This window comes from Orcinus orca, chromosome 1 (assembly GCF_937001465.1).
Source record: "Orcinus orca chromosome 1, mOrcOrc1.1, whole genome shotgun sequence".
Classification (NCBI taxonomy): Eukaryota; Metazoa; Chordata; class Mammalia; order Artiodactyla; family Delphinidae; genus Orcinus; species Orcinus orca.
The window spans coordinates 189,049,060-189,062,683 of record NC_064559.1 but is presented as its reverse complement, the minus strand read 5'-3'; the positions used below and the strand labels follow the sequence as shown (position 1 = coordinate 189,062,683).

Genomic DNA, 13,624 nt, shown 5'->3' with positions numbered 1-13,624 from the left:
GGGGTATGCCTGGGGAATGGTGCACATCCATGCTACAGCCACAGCTTCCAGGGGACAGCAACATCCCCATCTCACCCACTTTCCAGGGAGGTTTTGAAAATCTAAGGAGACACAAGCCCATGTGAGCACTTTGTAAACTGTGCGGCGTGGGCATCCACCCCTCCGGCCCCTGCCGAGTAAAGTCTTGGAATTTTTTTCTCATCCTTCACTATTCTTAAAGCTGCTCCCAATGGAGGCCAGATCCACAGAAAATCCATTTGGTGCTTCTGCTGCTTAGTTGGTCCCTGTGGAGCAGGGAACGGGAGGAGGGGTGGCCCACAGGGGGATGTCACAGAGAGAGTTACCTCATCACCTCATCATCCAGTTCTCTGAGTCACAAACCTCCTGGCTCTGCAGGGATCATTTGCTTCAAATACAACAGTGGTTGCAAGATCTGTCATACCTGCCCCATAGGGCAACTGCCCAGTGAGACCTCAATTCACAGATCTACCCTCTTGAAATTGGGCTGTGGTTCACTGGGCAGCTCGGGACTTCCCTGTAGAAGGGGAAGGAGGAACTGCGGTACAATGGTTAGCACTGAGTGCTCTGTATACTAATCATAAGTCTAAATCTTGGGACTCACATCTCAACCATGTCTAAGCCTCGTGTGGTAGACTCAGTGAAAGCCCCCCAAAGATGTCCCTGTCCTAATCTCCAGAACCTGTGAACATGTTACCTCACATGGGAAAAGGGACTTTGCAGGAATAATTAAGTTAAGGATCTTGAGATGGGGAGATTATCTTGGATTATCCAAGTGGATCCAGCGTAAGCATGATGGGCCTTGTGAGAGGAAAGCAGGAAGGTCAGAGTAAGGGAACACGATGTAAGCAGGGGTAGAGAAGGACCTATGATGATATAAGCAGAGGACAAGGTCAGTGATTTGAAGAGGCTATGATGCTTGCTTTGAAGATTAAGGAAAGGTCGATGAGTCAAGGAGTGTGGGCAGCCTCTAGAAGCAGAAAAGGCAAGGGAACGGATGCTCCCCTAGAGCCTCCAGAAGGAACCAGCCCTGCTGACACCTTGACTTTAGCTCAGAGACACTGAGTCTGGACTTCTATCTTCCAGAAGTGTAAGAGAAAAAATCTGTACTGTTTTCAACCACCAGATTTGTGATCATTTGTTACAGCAGCAATAGGAAACCAATGCTCTTCATTTTCATCTGTAAAATGGGGGTTATGACATATACTCTAATAACTGTGATCTAACTGTGTGTAAAGGTGTCAAAATGGCAGAGTGAGGAGTTATCCTGAGAACAGCTCTGGAGTCTGACTTCCAGGAGTCATCTGGGCTCTACCTTTTATGAGACACAGGACCTAGGCAAGTTGTGTCACCTTCTACACTGCCTTTAGGAACCACTTGTCTGTTCTAGAGGGGATGAAGCCATCTCTCACCTCTGCCCTGTGTACCTGGAGCAGCACCCTCGCCTCCACCAACCCCCTCGTTCACTGTCACTCAACCTCCAGGCCTCGGCTTGAACACCGCCTCCACTGGGAAGCCATCTGGACCCTCCAAGACATGGCCAATTGCCCCTCTGTGCTCTGGAAACAAACATCTGGGAACAAATATCTGGGGCACCCTCTCATAGCTCTTATCAGCTGCAAAATATATCAGTAAAGAACTATCCAGACCCTGCTCGGGACCAGGCCTGGTGATGGTCTGAATGAAGCAGACCCTGACCCTATGGAACACCTGCTCTAGTCTGCTGTAATCGCCTCCTGTCAAGTCCGCTTTCTCTCTAGCCTCTTTTCTTAGCGGCTGGGGGTACGAGGCTGGAGGTCATCAGACTCCTTGGGATATAGCACTGAGCCCAGCACAGAGAAGGAACATCACGGTTAAATGAAGAAAGTTTGGTCTGACCACTTCCTGGGACTTTCACCCTATTGGAACATTCTAAATATAAACAACTTTAGAAATGACCCAAGAGGAATTGAGACCCAGGGAGGGAAAGTGACTTTCCCAAGGCCAGGCAGAACTGGCATTCAGCGAGTAGCCTGGTAGTGGACTGAATAGTGGCCCCCAAAAGACGTGTCTACTTGGAACCTCAGAATAAGAGTCTCTGTAGATGTAATTAAGATAAGGATCTCAAGATGAGATCAGCCTCGATTAAGGTGGGCCTGAAATCCAATGACAAGTATCCTTATAAGAGACACAAAAGGAAACACACAGAGATGAAGTCCATGTGAAGACAGAAGCAGAGATGAGAGTGATGCAGCCACAAGCCAAAGAATGACCAGGACGGCCGGCAGCCCCAGAAGCTAGGAGAGAAGCACAGAACGGACTCTCCCTCGGAGCCTCCAGAAGGAACCAACCTTGCCAATGCCTTGATTTCAGAACTTTAGCCTCCGGAACTGTGACAGAATAAGTGTCTGTTGTTTTAAGCCACGTGGTTTGTATAATTTCTTACCCAGCTCAGGGAAATGAATCCAAGCCTCTTCAGACTCCTCCTCACCTCCCTCCTACAGCACCACATCTGAGCCTTAGAACAACTGCAAGTTTGTCAGATCGTGAAGACAATTTATATTCCTCTAAAAGATAATGACTGCAGAAGATACCCTGATGTTTATAAATGTGTTAGAACCATGTTATCAGCACATAAAGTGCAGAAGTGTGAAGAGGGGAAGAAGGTTTCAGCCTGTCAGGCAGTGACTGACCCATCCTGCGTGTGCCCATGATGGGAAAATGATATGGATTTTGTAAAGGAAAAAGAAATACAATTTGTTGAGATTCTACTGTGTGTCTGATGCAGGGATGGGCAAATTATAAATTCATTTTATTTAATCAAACCATATGGAGCAGGAATTACTATCCCTAAGCCCAGCTCTGTGCCTGCTCTACAAATACCTGCTGCAGAATGAACCCCCATTTCACAGATGAGGAAACTGAGGTTCCGAGTGGTTAGGTGGCTCAACGGAGACCTATTGTCAAAGCACCTCTGACTCCCAGGTCAGACAGCCAAGGCCTCATCCTGGCTCTGCGCATCACTGCAGAGTGGCCTGGGTAAGTCAGCATATTGTTCTGTGTCTCCATCTCCCCATCTGTACGCAGACAATAACATCTGCCTGCAGAGTTGCTTTAGGGTTAAATACAGTGACATGTGTTGAACTTCCAACACTGTTCTGGCTCAAAGAAGGGCTCCACGGGTGATGGGGAGATTGTTAGTCTCCAGGTAGAGCCATAACTTTTTAAAATTTTTATTGGGGTACAGTTGACTTACAATGTTGTATTAGTTTCAGGTGTACAGCAAAGTGAATCAGTTATACATATATCCACTCTTTTTTAGATTCTTCTCCCATATAGGCCATTACAGGGAATTGAGTAGAGTTCCCCGTGCTATACAGGATGTCCTTATTAGTTACCTATTTTATATATAGTAGTATGTATGTGTCAATCCCAATCTTCCAATTTCTCCCTCCCCCCCTTAACCCCCAGTAACCATAAGTTTATTTTCTACATCTGTAACTCTTTCTGTTTCATAGATAAGTTCATGTGTAGCCTTTTATTAGATTCCACATATAAGCGATATCATATGATATTGTCTTTCTCTGTCTGACTTACTTCACTCAGTACGACAATTTTCACTCAGTATGACAATCTCTATCTTCACTCAGTGTGACAGTCTCTAGGGCCAGGACTGTCTGAGGCTGAGCTGGGTCTCTCTAGCACAAATTAGACACATACATCCAGCCTCAGATGCTTGAGCCACGGCTGCGTCACGGGCGCCTGAGGGTTTGCTCTCCCCAGTTGCTTCCTACCTGCCTTAACATTGAGTATCCAACCTTGACACACAGTCCTGCCCCAGGAGGGTCCTTACAGTCATTTCCAAGCTCCTCCACTTGGGCTTTAAGATCTAGGTGAAGTGTCAGAGGCAAATAAGGGTGCTGTAGAGAGTGGAGCCTTTGACAAGTACCAATAGAAGAATCACAGCACAGACTCTCTAGTCTTTTGGCACAAAAATCCTTGACTTCTTCTGAAGATAGCTATTCCTTTGTTGAGAAATAGCTTCTTTCTTGTTGGTGGGCCTTGGTAAATACTACAGATGGCCCCTGACTTAATGATGGTTTGACTTCCGATTTTTTGACTTTACAATGGTGCAAAAGTGATATGCATTCAGTAGAAACCATACATCACATTTTGAATTTTGACCTTTTCCAGGCTAGCGGTATGCTGTAAGATACTCTCTCGTGGTGCTGGGCAGTGGCAGCGAGCCACAGCTCCCAGTCAGCCACACAATCACGAGGGTAAACAGTCGATACAACTATTCTGTACCCATAGAACCACTCTGTTTTTCACTTTCAGTAGAGTATTTAATAAATTGCATGAGATATTCAACACTTCATTCTAAAATAGACTTTGTGTTAGATGATTTTGCCCAGTTAATGTAAATGCAGGCTAACGTCAGTGTTCTGAGCATGTTTAAGGTAGGTTAGGCTAAGCTATGATGTTCAGTAGGTTGGGTGTATTACCTGCATTTGCAACTTATAATATTTTCAACTTATGATGGATTTCTTGGGCCATAACTGCATTGTAAATCAAGGAAGATCTGTAATGTCTAAACATGGTACATCAGGTGACCAAGTGACCTGAGCTTCTCATCATGGACTGGGTGTTGCCTGGGCCACCTAGCCAGAACATCAAGTGTGTGCAGCGGCAATTTACTATGGAGGGGAGATGGTATATAATAGAGTGGGCGGGTCCAGGTAAGTTGCATGAGCAGGTAGCTCAAACTCCTTGGACATTCCTCCCTGCCTGTGGCTTCATGGGGAGTTTCTTATGACCCGTTTATTGAAGAAGAGCAAACTTCTTGTTGAAGAACAAACTCGAGCCTGGTTTATGGATGAATCTGCATGTTGCCGTCAAACAGTGGATAGCTGTGGATTATAGCCCCACTCAGGAGGGATCTTGAAAGAAAGTGAAGAAAAATCTTCCAGTTTGGCAGAACTCTGAGCGTGACATGTCAGAATTCTGAGGTTGTCCCTGTCTTCCAGGCCTGGAATAAGAATCTACACTAATTCATGGGTTTGGCTGGATGATCAGTGAATTAAAAGGAAAAGGATGGAAGATTTGTGACAAGGAAGTCTGAGAACAAGGTTCATGAATTTCTCAGAATCATCACAGACCATGAAGATACTATGTCCTGTGTCATTTAAAGGACACTCACTGCAGAGAAGGCTCTAAATAGTCATCTGAACAAAATGACATGCTTGGTAGATGTCACTCAGCCTCTTTCCCCAGTCACCCTAGCACTTGTTCAATGGGCTGATAAACAGAGTGGCCACAGTGGCAGGGAAGAAGGCTATGCATAGGTTTAATACAAACAGCTTCCTTTTACCAAGGGTGACCTGGCCAGCTTTACTACTAAGGGCCTAGTCTGCCAATAGCAGAGACCAACACTGAGCCCCCGATCTGATCCCATTACCCAGGGGAGACAGCCAAATGCTTGGTGGCATGTTAATTATATCGCAGCACTTCATAATAGAGGGGGCAGGATTCACCGTCACTGGAACAGACACACATTCTAGATATGAATTTGCCTTTCCTGTCCATAACACGGCTACAAGCACTACCATTCTTGGACTCACAAAATGTCTTATCCACCATGGTGGTTCTGCACAACATTGCTCCTGGTCAAGGAACTCATTCCACAGGTCGGAAAGTGCAACAGTGGGCCTGTGCCCATGGGATTAACTGGTGTTCCCACATAACCTACCACCAAGAACCAACTAGCTTGTAACAGAAAGATCAAAGGGCTTAGTGAAGACTTAGTTATGGTTTCAGTTGAGAGAGAACATCTTGGTCCTAGAATTCAAGTATTCTAAAACTCAGATGCCCTTCCCACCCCTGGCATCTTTAGGTGTGGATTCTAGCCCTGCCCCTCAGACTGTCCGGGCTCAGGTAGAAGGAGGGGCTGACATGGAGTTGACCCTGCCAGGCTTTGAGCTGGACTGAGCTGTTTCCTGAGTGTGACCAGAGCTGGGAGTGGGGAACCTGTTGCTCTAGACGCCACTAGGAGCTTGTAACAAGCACAAACTGGGCCATGGGGCCCACTTGTCTCCTGGTTGCCTGCCTGCTGGTGAGCCAGGCGTGAAGGGTGGGTGCGCTTCATCTCAGAACTTTGGAGAGCATCACATATTTGGAGAGTTCAGCCAAGCTGAGCCCTTGGAAACTGGCTTCGGTGGCTGCCCCTTCCTCCCCACTCGCTCCAACAGTCTTTCCCTCTTTTCCCTCCTCTCCTTCCCGCTTTCTCTTTCTCCTCTCACTATTATTCTTGGTTATTTTTCCTCCCTCTTCCTCTTTTTTATCTTCTCTGCTCCCCTTGCCCCTCTACTGTCTCCTCCGCCCTCTCTCCTCCCATCCCCTCCACCCTCTTCCCCTTCTATCCAGGACACCCGCCCCCTCTTCCATATTCCCCTCCCCCCTCCTCCAGCCCCTTCCCTCTGTTTCCACCTCCTCTTGTCCCTTTTCTCTCCTCCCTTTCCTGCTCACCCCTTCTCTCCCAGTCACTTCTCCTTTTCCTCTGCCACCTCCTTTTCAGTTAACTCTCCTCTTCTCACTTCCCCCATTTCTTCTTTCACCCCTTCATCCTCCCTTTCCCCTTTCTAGTCTCCCCAGGGATTCCCTCTGGCCACTATGGGGAGGGCCTAGCCCCTCTCTAGTCTGCCAGGCCTCTTGCATTGCACTGAAGTCTCATTGCTAAAGATCCACAACCACTGGCTTGCCGCCAGTAAAAATAACACTCCCTCTCTCCCTTCTATTCAGCTACTGCCTTCAGCTGTTTTGACTGAGCCTGCGCAAATCACTTTGTTTCTCAGCAGAACAACACTACCTAATGACATCCATCAATCAAACAGTGTCTGTCCCAGCAGATACGTGCATCTTTGGCCCTGCATCCCAGCATCTGCTGTATCCTGAGGAAGGAGGGAGCCAGGCACTGGAACACCCGCCAAGGCTTCTCCTGCAGGGGACAGGTGTGTCCTAGACCCACAGGGTATTTGATGAGAGGGCACGCTGAGCCTCACACCGCTGGCCCAGCCCGTCTTCCCCACATCATAGGAGATCATGCTGAGGTTCAAGGGGAGGGCACAGGCTGTGAGTCTGCAGATCTAGGTTCAAATTCTTCCTCCATCCTATTTGCTGTGCATCCTTCACTAGTCTCTCTAACCCTCACTTTCCTTGTCTGTAAAATGGGGAAAATACTACCTGACTTGTGGGGCAGTGTGAGGGCAAAATGAGTTGATATAGGAAAATCACTGTGGGTAGTCCTTGCCACTTGGCATATGCTCAATAAATGTTGCTTTTTTTACTCCCCTTCCGCATTGCCTAAACTCTCAATGCAAACTATATTCAAACCTAACTTTTGACAGAACGTGCTCACCATCATGCATTTTCTGGATTGTATGTCGTGCTCTTCCTCCTATACCTGGAGAACTCTCAGTTATCCTTCAAAGCCCACCCTCAAGTGTCACAGCTCCTGTGAAGCCTTCTCTAACCATCCCACCTTCTCTGGTGGAATTAGTCTTTCCTTTCCCACTGTTACCACCCTCGTCAAGACTCTTTGGTGTCCAGAGACTGCTCCAATGAAGGAGTATTTAATAATGTTTGCTGCTGCACCATTGGACCTCATGGGTACCAGGCATGGGAAGCCAAAGGGATCAAGACAGCATCTCCCTCCTTCTCCTCTCCAAGCATTCATATATGCCCTTTCTCTACTTCTCCGAACAGAGTTTCTATGATGACTTTCTATTTTGCATGCAGGTGAAAATTCAACCTAACTACACATGACCTTTGGGTGTGACTAAGATGAAATATAGCTGTGAAGATGACAAGGGGTCTACCCCTGGGCCAGTCAGTTATGATCAAAGGGGAGCTATCATGTAAGCAGTAAACAATGCCACACCTTCAGCAAAGTAAGAGTGCAGAGAGTATGCAGAAATGTGGCATATGCACATACTGTGCCGCATCCACCGTACTTCCCAGGGAACTCGGAGCATGCTGCTCTCAGAGCCCTCAGCACATAGCATGAGGCTCGCATTCTTTGTTTGTCTGCCTTCCCGCCAGAGAGTGAGATCCTCTTTAAAGCCCCAGCTTGCAAAACAAGCTGGGACAGAGCAGATGTCAAAATAATTTCCATGGAATGGCTGCAGGAACAGAGACAATGGAAAAAAGCAAAGGTTATTGTTGTGATGCTGCCCTTGATTAGAATTTGCTACAAGCCCCTTATTCTTATAATTTGGAGAGGACTGTCACTCTGGACAGTGTCAGGGACAGAGGTGGCAACCTCATTGTCCCCTCCTCCCATCTAAGATTGGATTCATCTAGGTCTCTGTGCACTCAGCCCATCACCAATCCATTCCCTTTCTATTGTCCATCTCACCCATATTCAAAATTTTTCTCTTATACATCCCTCTTACCAGCTATGCACCCATTCATCTATCCATCCATTTTATTTCCCGTGCACTTATTGCTAACAGAATCCAATTCCCCCACAAGTCATCTGCAGCCTCCCTGGAGAACATCTCAGATGCTTCCTGACAGGACAAGTCAGCTTTCCAGATCTAGCCAGTAGAAGTCACCATTTACTTCCAGTTTTCTTACCCATCACTACACACACACACACACACACACACACACACACACACACACACAAGCTCCTTCTGAGCACCACAGCTGCCTCTTCTTCATCCCATCGCATCCTGCCCTGTGCTGGAGCCCCTGGGGAGCCAGAGCCACACAGCATTTCATGGCAATGCGGGGTCTCAAATCAATTATGTTTGTGGTTGTGGTTGCAGGTGTTTTGTGGAAACACCTTTGCAGGTAACAAATATTAGGACCAGATGCAGAGATGAGGTGAGATGAGAAGCAAGAATATCCTGAGGGTCTGGGGCATAATAGGCACTCAATAAATACCAGCTAAATGAAGGCATGAGTGAGTGGGGAGCTTAGGTCCTATGAGACCCCAGAAGTAGCTTTATGTGGGTGCTTCGGGCTGATTCATCCACACTGGTATTTTCTGAAGGGCATTTTCTAGGCAGTTGCTCTGTCCTTGCTCTCCCTTGACCTGGGGAGAGATAGGGAGGCAGGGGCATCTATTTTCATACCTCAGAAAGCTGTGTGGGGAACAGGAAAGCAGCCGCAGGCTGCCAGCACCTAGAGTGTCAGGCAGCCTGATTGGGGGTGGTGGGGCGGACAACGATGGCTGCCACCTCTGTCCCTGACACTGCACAGAAAATGCCAGTTAGCAGCACCATGGGCAGCATCCTCAGCTATAGTCACTCAACCCCATACGTCAGAATCCACAGAGGAAACAGCGCAGGGTGAGCCAATGTCAGTTCCAGTGTTATACATATGTACTGCCATATATATGCATATATAAATATGTATAGGTACACATATACACATACATACTCAGAAACACTTATACATATACATACACATATACACACATATACATATGTACTGCCATATATATGCATATATATACATATGCATACACAGAAACATACATGCAAAAAGATACTATACACATGTAGTTATATATACAAATACATATATACACATGCACAGAGATACATATAGATACACATATATACATATGTGCTGTTGTATAAACATACATGTAAACATATACATATACATGCACGCAAATATAAATATTTGATCTTGGTCAGTCACTCAGCAACAGAAATTCCCAACATAATCCCCATTGTAGAGAGGAGAAAACCAAGGCTCAGGGAGGCACGTAGCTAACCCAGAGTCCCATTGCAAGTTGTGCCAGAGTCAAGTCTCAAGCCCACAAGCCTCTGACCTGTAACCACCTCACTTCAGTGCCTCTAAACTACAGACCCACTCTCAACCCCAACATGACACGGATCTGTCTGCATCATGCTTGTCCTCTGCCTCCCCCATCAGCCTGTGAGCCCCTGAGGGCGGACTCCCTATTTGTGTTTCCATGTACCCCCAGCTCAGGGACTAGCGATGAATAAAGGAGAAGGGGGATGGCTCCAGCTCCTGGCTCATCGATGCTTGTCCATTGCTTCAGCAGTTCCCAGAGATGTTGCTGCGAGAAGAGCTGTAGGAGAAATTGAGGCAGGCAAAGAGCTCCCATGAGCCCAGCACCCACGGCTCTAGTGGATTCACCGAGGCCATCTCCCGGTGAGCTGGGCTGTTTGCGGCTGACTATACCCACCAGACTGCTCAGAGGTCTCCGTTCTCCCACGCGGTGCACAGTGGCGCCCACAAGCCTGCATCAAAATGCCTCTAAAGACCCAGCAAAGGGGACGGTTGACACATCAGCTGTGCCATCAAATATCACAATTAGCTCTTTAATGAGGAGCCTGGGGAGTGTCCTGTGGACTGTGGGTCTGGGACCCAAATCACAGTGATTATGAATCACTGATCCCCTTCAAAGGTGCTCGAGCTCTCCCAGACATCACCACAAGAGATCAGAGCCTCTCCCAGATTCCTTCTAAATCAAGGGGTTCATATCCTTTGGGAGGAAAACAAATCAGGGTGAGCTGAGGCTGCAGGGGGCCCCAGCACACAACCAACAGGAGCGTTTGCATGGATGAGGCCATCCACCCCTTCTGGTCAATAAACACCCCAGGCTGAGCAGTATTTTACCTGCCCTCTGATCGTCAAACCCATGTACACGGCTAGAAACAGCCTTTGCCAACTGTGACAAGGCCCACCGGGGGTTGGGGAGAGTGTGTGCACATACACCTGGAGACGGCATTTCTGGGCGGCCTGGGGGGCCAGCGGAGCCCAGGAACTGACCCCGACGGGCCTGGGTTTGAATCCGGCTCTGCCATCTCCAGGCGGGTGGCCCTAGGGAGTCTTGTCGTCTCTCTGAGCCTCAGTTTCCACACCCAGTTTCCACACCCAGGGTGCGGGTGGGGCTGGAGGGGCCAGGACAGGAGCTGACTTTGCAGGACCTTGAAAGCCGAGCTCAAGGTTGGGGTCTTTGCTTTAGGGACAGGGGGGCCTCTGCGGTGCTTTAAGCAGCTGGGGGACAGGAGGTTTGCATTTCATATGGATCACCCAGGATCTTTACCTCAGCCCCCCTGTGGGTTGTGAGGACAAAATGGTAAAATGGCTGAAAAGCTTAGACCAGTGATGTTTCAGCAGCATTCCAGGAAATGGCGGCCAATGTCCTGGGGTGGAGGTGGGCGGATGGACGCCCTGCACACTCTGCCTGTCAGGGGAGCAGCCCCTCCCAGGTGCAGGTGCTGTCCCCGGCCCCTTATCCATACCTCCTCACTGCGTCCTCACAGCCTCAGCAAGGTGGGGAGTGTTACCACCCCATCTCACAGAAGGAGAGACTGAGGCTTGGGGGAGAATCAACCCTAGAATGGGAGGGACCTTAGGGAACTATCCTCCAGGCCCACATCCATTTCACAGAGGGGAAAACTGAGGTCTGGAGAAAGGCAGTGGATTGCCCATGTTGAACTCTCCATTACACTTAATAAGATCCAAGCCACCCTCAGAGGCTAGAGACACAGAAATGAATTAGACACGGTCCCTGCCCTGAAGCTCCTGGTTATGGGGGAGGGGTTCTAACATAAATTATATTCTGATACTTACATGAAGTGAGCAAGAAGGGAAGTGTATGGAAGGTGCAGACACAATGTAGAGGAGGAAGGAGTGAACTCTGTGTAGGTTGGAGTGATCAGGAAAGGCTTCTGGGAGGAGGTGGCAGTGATAGAAAGGAGGTGGAATCTCCTTCCTGCCACCCAGGGCTCTTTCTGCTTCTCTCCAACCACTTCTTAAGCATGGCAGGGCGAGTAGGTATGAGAACATTTTCTGTGGCAAGTTACCAAAATCCAGTTCAGAAGTCACCTGAGCACAGGGGTCCAGGATTGGCCATGTAGCCTTGTTTATAATTGGGAAAATGAGAAACAAGTTAAAAATCCACAGACGGGAGATGGTTAAAGAAATTATGGAGCATCTGTGCAATGCAGTCCAGTCATCTATTAAAAAAGATACGGTGGGAGGGCATGATAAACTCAGTGGTACTTTTTCCTGAATGAAAGGGTCAGGTTTGCCTAACTGGGCTGCAGGAAGGGAGCAAATGCTGTCCTTGTCCCTGTTCTCTGCTGTGTCCCCCTAATCCCACCCCACTATCCCCTCCTTCCCCTGGGTCCTGGGCTTTGCCACATGGATGTTAGAGGGACACATCTCTCAGCCTTCTCCCTACCCCACTGAAGGCAATGGCATTCACTCATTCACTCATTCATTTGTTCACTCTCTCATTTGTTCATTGGTTGAGCCCCTACGATGTGACAGGCATCGTGCTAGATAGAAGACAGGCAGTGAGGAAGCATACAGCCCCTGCCCTCATGTTGCTTGCAGCTAAGTGGGGGATACCAGCTTTAAACAAAGTTTCATAAATAAATGTGAAATTAAGAGCACCTCAGGCAGCAAGGGAGCATGTGCAAAGGTCCTGGGGAAGCCAAAGCAGGGCAAGGACAGAAAGCTGGAAAACATCCAGAGGAACTGGAGCACAGACAGCAAGTGAGAGGCTGGATGTGGCTGGGAGTAGGAGGCAGGGCAGGAGCTTCGGGCTTTCTCTAGGACTGTGGCCCTTATCTCAGGAGTAGCCAGGAGCCAAGGGGAATTCTAACTGGTCCGAATGTGGTTAGATGTGCACCTCGAACAAATCACATGGGCACTGGTTCCCCCAAATCCCAATTATCCGCCCCTAGGTTGAGTCTTGCCCCAAAATAGCTGGGGACGCAACAGGGTTAATTAACCAAGTCCCTCTGCTGCTGGGCTGCAGGATGTTGGGGTGACAAATGATGAATGAATGTGGTAATTAACTCTTAGCTACATCAGGTGAAAAGCGTCACGAAGGACAGTTAAGCAGAGTAAGGGGCACAGAGTGCTCAGGAAAGCCCCCCATCACCACCTCAGGCAAGGCAGTGTCTGAGCAGAAACCTGGATGGCATGAGGAGTGAGCCATGTGGACGGGTGAGAGAACATTCCAGGTGGAGGAAGCAGCAGGTGCAAAGGCCCAAGGTAGGAAAGTGCCCAGCTACTTCAGAACCGTCCAGGACCCCGAGGCTGGTGCAGCAGGAGGTGGTGGGGCATGAGTGAGGGGAGGTGGGTGGGTAGAGCCTAGGCGGCCTTGTAAGGACTGTGACTGCTACTCTGAGTGCCATGAAGAGCCCTTGGAGGGCTTTCTGAAAAGGAAGGACACTTCCTGACTTTGGTTTTAAGGAGATTTCTTAAGCTGTTGAGTGGAGAACAGTGCAGGGGTCGGGGAAATAGGGAGCGGCTGGGAGGCTGTCCCCACAGTCCAGATGAGAGCTGAGGCTGCCCTTGGTTTACCCAGTTCTCCCTGTTTTATAACTTGCTTTTTCCACCTGACCTGCATCAGGGTCCTCTTCTAGGTCAACACACAAAACTTTTCCCCATCCTTTTCAGCGGCTGCCCACCCTGCACTGTACGAAAGTGCTGTGATTTCTTTACCATCTCTTGTCTGTGAGTATTTTGGGGGGCTTTTTGCTTTTTTTTTTTGGCCACACTGCACAGCATGTGGGATCTTAGTTCCCTGATCAGGGATCGAGAATCCATACCCCTGCAGTGGAAG

The 13,624-nt window shown here is 48.6% G+C and overlaps 1 long non-coding RNA gene across 1 annotated transcript; it reads left to right on the top strand.

Moving 5' to 3' along the window:
* The first annotated feature begins 431 nt into the window (after positions 1-431).
* LOC125965347 (uncharacterized) lies at positions 432-7,932 on the top strand. Its single transcript, XR_007479124.1, has 3 exons — positions 432-569; positions 6,849-7,004; positions 7,792-7,932. It is a non-coding gene; the product is annotated as an uncharacterized LOC125965347 (long non-coding RNA).
* The last annotated feature ends 5,692 nt before the right edge of the window (positions 7,933-13,624 follow it).